This window comes from Saimiri boliviensis, chromosome 17, assembly GCF_048565385.1.
Source record: "Saimiri boliviensis isolate mSaiBol1 chromosome 17, mSaiBol1.pri, whole genome shotgun sequence".
NCBI lineage: Eukaryota > Metazoa > Chordata > Mammalia > Primates > Cebidae > Saimiri > Saimiri boliviensis.
The window spans coordinates 64,649,007-64,657,822 of record NC_133465.1 but is presented as its reverse complement, the minus strand read 5'-3'; the positions used below and the strand labels follow the sequence as shown (position 1 = coordinate 64,657,822).

General features: G+C 50.3%; 1 long non-coding RNA gene and 3 other non-coding genes across 4 annotated transcripts; 1 reads left to right on the top strand and 3 right to left on the bottom strand.

Moving 5' to 3' along the window:
* Window positions 1-1,162: 1,162 nt before the first annotated feature.
* LOC104651989 (uncharacterized) lies at window positions 1,163-6,241 on the bottom strand. The gene is made up of 3 exons (XR_745358.3): window positions 5,753-6,241; window positions 4,496-4,638; window positions 1,163-3,250 (listed from the first exon to the last, which is right to left on the bottom strand). It is a non-coding gene; the product is annotated as an uncharacterized LOC104651989 (long non-coding RNA).
* TRNAR-UCG (transfer RNA arginine (anticodon UCG)) lies at window positions 4,689-4,761 on the bottom strand. Its single transcript has one exon. It is a non-coding gene; the product is annotated as a tRNA-Arg (tRNA).
* Window positions 5,370-5,442, top strand: TRNAR-CCU (transfer RNA arginine (anticodon CCU)). The gene has a single exon. It is a non-coding gene; the product is annotated as a tRNA-Arg (tRNA).
* Window positions 6,198-6,270, bottom strand: TRNAR-CCU (transfer RNA arginine (anticodon CCU)). Its single transcript has one exon. It is a non-coding gene; the product is annotated as a tRNA-Arg (tRNA).
* Window positions 6,271-8,816: the final 2,546 nt, after the last annotated feature.

Here is an 8,816-nt window from a genome sequence, read left to right as displayed (position 1 = left end):
GAGGTCAGGAGTTGTAGACTAACCTGGCCAACATGGGGAAACCCCATTTCTACTAAAAATAACAAAAATTAGCCAGGCACAGTGGCTCACGCCCATAATCCCAGCACTTTGGGATGCTGAGGTGAGTGGATCACCAGGTCGGGAGTTCAAGACTGGCCTGACCAACATGGTGAAACCTCGTCTCTACTAAAGATACAAAAATTACTCAGATGTGGTGGTGCACACTTGTAATCCCAGCTACTGAGGAGGCTGAGGCAGGAGAATTGCTTGAACCTGGAAGGCAGAGCGAGACTGTCTCTTAAAAGGGAAACTTTTATGTTGCGAAGTTAATGTACAGTTTTTTTGTATTTGAACATGGAAAATTATTTTAACTTCATCAGTTAAGTTTTAAAAAGTAGAAAGAGTTGTCCTTAAAGTCAGAGGACCTGTTATGCCTACCACCTAATTGCTGATTTTAGATTAATTGTTTACTAGCTTGAGACTTTAGTTTTCTCATTTACAAATATCAGGATTGTAATGAGAATTAAATGAGATAACCTGGTAAGTTTCTAGGTAGAAAGTAAGCAGCCGGGCATGGTGGCTCATGCCTAATCCCAGCACCTTCCAAGGCCGAGGTCGGCGATCACCCAAGGTCGGGAGTTCGAGACCGGCCTGACCAACATGGAGAAACCCCATCTCGACTAAAACTACAAAATTAGCTGGGCATGGTGGCACATACCTGTAATCTCAGCTACTCTGGAGGCTGAGAGAGTAGCTTGAACCCGGGAGGCGGAGATTGCAGTGAGCTGAGATCGTGCCACTGCATTCCAGCCTGGGCAACGAGCAAAACACTCTCAAAAAAAAAAAAAAGTAAGCAAAGGCTGACTTGATATGGCTTAAATCCTACATAGGAAAGGGTAGCACACACAGGGGAGACATGTGACATTTCTGCCAAATACTGCAGGCAGACCATATTAGAGAAGAGCAACAATGCCTGATGAGAAATCTGTAGGCTTTTTTTCTTTCTTTCTCTTTTTTTCTTTTAAAGATGGGGTTTCACTATGATGACCAGGCTGGTCTTGAACTCCTGACCTCAGGTGATCCAGCCACCTTGGCCTCCCAAAGTGTTAGGATCACAGGTATGAGACACCAAGCCTGGCTGAGAAATGTGTATAGTCAGTTACTTGGGACCCTGCAGGCATCTTAGACTTAGGGCAACCAGCTCTAAACCCCTCTCCTTCCCTATCTGTCTGGGGATGTGGCACCACCTCCCTCCGGAATCCTAGGAAAACGTCTCAGGCTCCTCCTAGGCTCTAATCCCCAATCAGTCAAGCACCACCTCCTAGAGTCCACTTGCTAAGAATCTCCTCTTACTTCCCTCTGGGCATCACTGCTGTCACCTGTGTTCAGGCCTTGGTAATTTCCTCCTTAAGCCATGATGCCTCACCCTAAAAGTGGCCTCACTGCCTGTACTCTCGCCCACCTCCAATCCATTCTTCATATTGCCGCCAAGGGGAGCTTTTCCAAAAGCAAATTCCTGCACGTGACTCCTCTCAAACCCTCCCCTGGCTCCACACTGCCCACAAGATCAAATGCAGTCTCTTTACCTTGGGGGCAAGGCTCTCAGGCCCTCTCTTGCGCACTGTTCTCCTCCCATTGTAACCTCAGCAAATTGCTAACTGTATCTCCTACTCCACCCTTCCCATCAGGCATTTGCAATTCCTGCTCACACTAGAAGACTAGAAAGATCTAGAGGCTTCTTGAGCATTCTTTGTTGAGTGCTGGCACTATACCTTAGTCATACATTGTCCAGGGACTAACACTGTGCTTGACACTTAGAAGAATTTTAATGTGAATTTATTATGAATAAAAGAGAAGAGGCCGGGTATGGTGGCTCACATCTATAATCCAGGCACTTTGGGAGGCCAGTGTTGGGGGATGGCTTGAGCTCAGGAGTTTGAAACCAGGCTGGCCAACATGGCGAAACCCCATCTCTACTGAAAATACGAAAATTAGCTGGGTGTGGTGGCGGGCATCTGTAATCTCAGCTACATAGGAGGCTGAGGCATGAGAATCGCCTGAACCCAGGAGGTGGAGGTTTCAGTGAGCTGAGATCTTGCTATTGCACTCCAGCCTGGGTGACAAGAGCGAGACTCCATCTCAAACAAAAACAAAAAACAAAGCAGTTTGCTAAAGTGTAATAAATGCATATGGAGGAAATTGAGAACATCATTAGGTGTACAGTGCTCTGATGTTTTACAAGGGGAACAGACCCATTCCCATGGGAAACAACTTGAGCAGCTCCCCAATGTGCTTCTGAAACGCCCCCAACCCAGGCTAGCATCATTGTCACTTCTTTGCACCTACTCCTTCCACTCCTTCCTCCCTCTCAGGGTTGTTTCGAGGGTTATGAGTAAAATGAAGGCTTTTTTGGGGCAAACTCTGAATGCCCGATGACATCCTTTTGTTCCAGAAGCCCGACTCTCCGCTCTTCCTCAGCTCCTCTGCCCGAGTCGGAGAGGCCCCACCAAACTCCCACTGGCTTCAGGCCGAGCCTCAGCAGCAGGATAGTGGAGGGAAGGAGGAAGGTGAAGGTGGGCATTTATTCCCTCGGGTACCTCCCTGTGATATCAAGGTAGCCGTGGGCTTTCTGCATCTCTGGACTCGACATCTTAGCTCCTGGGGCGACTCTCAATACCCGATCTCTGGGTTCCAGGAGCTGCTGCCTTTTGTGACCCTTCGGGCCTGGTGATGGGGACAGCTCGTCACTAATGCCCATCCTGGAGTCCTCGTTTCCTTACACCTGTCCGTACTAAACGGGACTCTTTTAAATGCTCCTCGGATTACCCAGTGGGAATGTGCCATCTTCTTCATGCCAGACTCTGACTGGTACAAAGATTGGCATTTATTCTCCCCGATGTCCAAGTACGCTTGCACACATGCGTCCTGGCACCCTCTTCCAAGCATAGGGCAGTTGGGTGGTAGGTGCCGTCTCACTGTACACAGAGCCACTAGGAAGACCGAGGCCACAGAGTTGGGCTGCACCCCCACTGCCCTTGAGGCCAGGGACTGGAGTTCTGTCTGCTGTTTAACTTCAATACCATAGATTGAAACATAACCCGCTCCATTTCATTTGCTTGTGGGTTTGTAGCTTGTACAGCACATTTAGGAGGTGAATGTTTGAATGTTGAACTCATTCCAGGTACCAGCTAAGAGAGGCAAAAAGAAATGGGGCCCCACTTGCCCTCACATGGGTTTGAAGTCTGGCATCCTAGAGAAGAAAAGGAAAATTAATTGAAATAGGCATATGTGCCGGGCACGGTGGCTCAAGCCTGTAATCCCAGCACTTTGGGAGGCCGAGGCAGGTGGATCACGAGGTCAAGAGATCGAGATCATCCTGGTCAACATGGTGAAACCCCGTCTCTACTAAGTAAAGTACAAAAATTAGCTGGGCGTGGTGGCGCGTGCCTGTAATCTCAGCTACTCAGGAGGCTGAGACAGGAGAATTGCCTGAACCCAGGAGGCGGAGGTTGTGGTGAGCCGAGATCGTGCCATTGCACTCCAGCCTGGGTAACAAGAGCGAAACTCCGTCTCAAAAAAAAAATAAATAAAATAAATAAAAAATAAATAAAAAATAATAAATAGACATATGCACAAAATGTAGCTAAGTATTATTAGAAAGGCAAAATGTGCCAGTTGGTTTTTGTTTTTTATGTTATAGATTTTTTTTTCTTTTGAGACAGTCTTTTTCTGACGCCAGGATGGTGTGCAGTGACACAATATTGGCTCACTGCAACCTCCGAGTCCCTGGTTCAAGTGATTCTTCTGCCTCAGTCTCCCGAGTAGTTGGGATTGCAGGCACAGGCCACCATGCCCTGCTAATTTTTGTACTTTTATTAGAGACGGGGTTTTACCATGTTGGCCAGGATAGTCTTGATCTCCTGACCTTGTGATCTGCCCACCTTGGCTTCCCAAAGTGCTGGGAATACAGGCGTGAGCCACTGCGCCCAGCCTAGGTTTTTTTTTTTTTTTTTTTTTTTTTTTTTTTAAGAATTACTTTTATTGCCGGGCACGGTGGCTCAAGCCTGTAATCCCAGCACTTTGGGAGGCCGAGGCGGGTGGATCACAAGGTGGAGAGATTGAGACCAACCTGGTCAACATGGTGAAACCCCGTCTCTGCTAAAAATACAAAAAATTAGCTGGGCATGGTGGCGCGTGCCTGTAATCCCAGCTACTCAGGAGGCTGAGGCAGGAGAATTGCCTGAACCCAGGAGATGGAGGTTGCGGTGAGCCGAGGTCGCGCCATTGCACTCCAGCCTGGGTAACAAGAACGAAACTCCGTCTCAAAAAAAAAAAAAAAATAAATAAATAAAATAAATAATTACTTTTGTTCAAGTGGGTTTTAAAAACACAGCTCCAGCAACACAACCCCAGGTGATTCTCAAACCCAAAACTACCAATTTCAGAGGTTAGCCTTTAACCATTAGATTCACAATGCAGGTAACTGATCACATACCTCTTAGATGCAGATGCCACAGGCTGATCAATGACGTCATAAGCGGAAGCGTCCGGGGTGCAAAGCGTGATTGGACAGAGGCAGCTCCCCAGCTTCGGATCGCGAGAGCCGCGTTATGGAGGGATCGGGAGGCATTTCTGGGTCTAAAACAAGAAAAAAGACGGAAATTACAGTTGCATGGATTAAAACGTTCCGACCACGAAGGGACTCGAACCCTCAATCTTCTGATCCGAAGTCAGACGCCTTATCCATTAGGCCACGCGGTCTCCTACTGTGCATACCTGCCTGGGAGACTAATTTGGTGACTGTTAAACGCTCCCCGCGTGGCGCGGCTACAGCGCCCGCAAGCCCAGCTGCCTGTAGCGACGCGCTGGCTCTCTTCTGTGGCCCCAGCTGCTCAAGCAGCCACCCCAGCGGCACAGCACCCATCCCAGTCTCTAAGCCTCGCTGGGCACCGTGGCTGCGTGGCCTAACGGATAAGGCGTCTGACTTCAGATCAGAAGATTGAGGATTCCAATCCCCTCGTGGTGGCGCTCCTTTTGAGCAAGCAGCCCGTGCCCCAACTCCAGCATAGTTTGCAGATTCGTTCTTCCCTCCGTCCTGGTCCCTGCGTATTCCTCACAGCTCCGCTCCACCCGGCTAGGCGCTTGCCGAGAACTTCCCCTCGGCTAGGGCGCACTGCAGGCTCCTGGTCCCCGCGCGTCACCACCGCGTGGAGCTCTTTAGTAGCTTCGTGGGGATGCCGCGCCCGGCGAGCAGCTCATCCGGTCGTCCGGATGGCTTCTCGAGTTTGCAGCGCGGTGACCCACGGCAGGGTTTGGGCACGTGCTATTGAACACCTATCACGGAGCACGTGGATTTGGCGTCTTACCGCGCCCCAGTGGCCTAATGGATAAGGCACTGGCCTCCTAAGCCAGGGATTGTGGGTTCGAGTCCCACCTGGGGTGTCGAGGGGGCTGTGCTCCCGAAGTCGCTTTTGGTGCGTGGAACCAGCGACCTCCACCACCATCCGTCGGCTTCCTGTTTGCGTCTGCCCTGTCTACGCCCCACGCCTTCTCCTGCAGAACCCTCTATTTGCAGTCGCCGTAGTCGGTCATTTACCCCTGGTTCTCCGGGGCTGCCCCGCCAGGTGGAGTTGGGGTATCCTGGGAACCCTCTGAGCAACTTTATTCTCCTGAGTTCCCCCAGATTCAAAATTGTGGCGCCCTGCCCTGACGAAAGCTGTTCATTCAAGGGCTTGGCATGACCCGCGCTTACCGGCTTTAGGTGCTTGGAGGAGGTGGCTCCACATCAAGACGTTGCACAGGAGTCGAACCAGAGACCAAGGTCAGTTCCAACGTCCCTGAGAAGGAAAGAAAAAAGGAAATAAAAGATCTTGTAAAAAGTTGTCACTTTTTGGCTGGGCACGGTGGCTCACGCCTGTAATTCCCAACACTTTGGGAGGCCGAGGCGGGCGGATCACCTGAGGTCAGGAGTTTGAGACCAGCCTGGCCAATATGGTGAAACCTCGTCTCTACTAAAAATGCAAAAATTAGCTGGACGTGGTGGCGGGCGCCTGTAATCCCAGCTACTCCGGAGGCTGAGGCAGAAGAATCGCTTGAACTCGGAAGGCGGAGGTTGCAGTGATTCGAGATGTGCTCGCTGCACTCCAGCCTGGGCAACAGAGCGAGACTCTGTTTCAAAAGGAAATACTTGCTTGTCTTACCCCAGGTGGGACTCGAACCCACAATCCCTGGCTTAGGAGGCCAGTGCCTTATCCATTAGGCCACTGGGGCTTGTGGCACGTGATTGCAACATCCCTTACTTTCATAAGCGGGTGGCCCCTTCTCCTAGACAAGGTCTGAGAGGCGCGCTCCATCGAGTGGGCTCCGTCCCTGCCACACGCACGTTTGGTGAGCTGGCTGGAGGATACCGCAGTGCTCGGGGACCTGCCCCCCCACCGCCCCATTTAGCAAGCACCAGGCCCCAGCCCCCTCCCCCTTCCGTGCCCCACCCCCACACTGGGACGCTCCATGGAGTCTGGAGGGTCCCTTCGGAGGTTGCCTGCACACCCGGACCATGATGTATGAAGACTGAGGTTTGGAGGGGTGTCCTTCCTACTGCCCGGAGCCTTTCTGTCCGCCTCTACAGAACTGATAAAAAGTCCAGGAATTTTAGGAAAAAGTAGCATAGGAAGTGAAGGAGAACAGAGAAGTATTAATCATGAATATTGAAACATAAACACTGAAAATCTTGTAGCCGGGCGCGGTGGCTCACGCCTGTAATCCCAGCACTTTGGGAGGCCGAGGCAGGCGGATCACCTGAAGTCAGGAGTTCAAGACCAGCCTGACTAACATGGTGAAACCCTGTCTCAAAAACAAAAACAAAAATAAAAAACAAAAAAACTGAAAATCTTGCTTATCATGAGGGAATGTACAACGGGGGAGCAAGTCCTTCCAGTTATAATAAAAATACATAGATAGAAAGGAAAATCAGCCAAGTAGCTATTTCACCCTAATTCTAATAAAGAATAAGCACATTTAAAAATGTTAACACACATTTAAAATCCATTATTAGGAGGCTGAGACAGGAGAATTGCCTGAACCCAGGAGGCGGAGGTTGCGGTAAGCCAAGATCGCGCCATTGCACTCCAGCCTGGGTAACAAGAGTGAAACTCCGTCTCAAAAAAATAAAATAAAATAAAATAAAATAAAATCCATTATTAAAGGCTACAGGCCAGGTGCTGTGGCTCACGTCTGTAATCCCAGCACTTTGGAAAGCTGAGGTGGGCGGATTGCTTGAGCCCAGGAGTTCAAAACCAGCCTGGCAACATAGCGAGACACTGTCTCATTAAAAAATAATAATAATAAATAAAAAAAAGTCTTACGCACAGCCGAAGGATTTAACAGGTCAGCAAAGGGCCTGTCCCCATTGTGCTTGTCTTGGGACCTTGCCCATCTGCTCCAGCATCACAGGGCAAAGGGAACATGGGGATATTCTTTTTTGTTTCTCTCCAAAATGTATAGTCTGCAGAAACCTGTCTCCTCCTCCCCTTAATAGCAGCAAGAAGAATTTAACCCACCTGGCTCCAGTTTACTGCCTTGAGGATGCCCCCGTTTAAGTTAACTAACTTGTCCATTGCTGGGACCCAGCACTCTGCTCCAGGGTCAACCTGCAGGGATTCCTTCTCTGCTTTCCCACCACCACCTCTAGCCAGGCGTCCGTCCCCTCCGCCTCCGGCCCCCACTAAGCCTTGCCTCGCTCAGCTGCTTGTGTTCATCCCCAGGAGTCCACTTGTCTCACTGGGTCTTGGATCTTCCAGCTCCAGCCTCACTCCCAGCTCCAACACTCCATTCCCTCTCCTGGGTAACAGCACTGGGCACTTCTGCTCACAGGCAAAACCACGATGATCAAGCTGTCCTCCCAAGGCCACTCCCCTTCACGATGTTCCTGTGTGAGTGCACAGCATCACCCATGTCACGCCCCTCACTCCCACACCACCCAGGCCAATTTTCTGTCCTCATAATCCTCCAGCATCCGGTATTTCCTCCCCACCCCTGCTGCTGCCGCCCTAGTTCCAGAGCGAGTCCCTGACTGCTCACACGGGGTCAGTTGTCATCCATGCACACCTTCCTACAGCCTCTCTTCATTCTGTCATGGGCAGAGCAGGCTTCCTGTCTCAGCCTCTGTAGGGGAAAGACTAAATGTCTTAGCTGTCACTTTTAAGTCCTTTCTAGACCTGGATCCCAGTCAATTGGCAGACTCATCTTTCACAGCTTCTTGTCCTCTGGGTTCCAGCCAAACTGGGCTAGAAATCGCGGCAGACATTCTCCGGGTATCAGCTCAGTGCCACTAACCATGTAGTTATTCACTGAAATCCCACAGTAACCCTGAGGTAGGTGTTAATAACATAACCCCTAGTTTAGGCTGAGCCTAGTTGTGCCTGTAATCCCAGCACTTTGGGAGGCTAAGGCAGGCTGATCACTTGAGGTCAGGAGTTTGAGACCAGCCTGGCCAACATGGTGAAACCCCATCTCTACTAAAAATACAAAAATTAGCCAAGTGTGGTGGTGTGCGTTTGGGATCTCAGCTACTCAGGAGGCTGAGGCAGGAGAATCGCTTGAACCCAGGAGGCAAAGGTTGCAGTCAGCCGAGATTGTGCCATTGCACTCCAGCCTGGGTGACGTAGTGAGACTATGTCTCGAAAAAAAAAAAAAAACAAACCATCCTAGTTTATACGTGGGGAAACTTAAGGTTCAGAGAGGTTAGGTAGCAGCTGGAGAGGTAGACGGGTGAGCACTGACCCATGCGGTCCACTTCAGGGCCCATTCTCTCAATCACA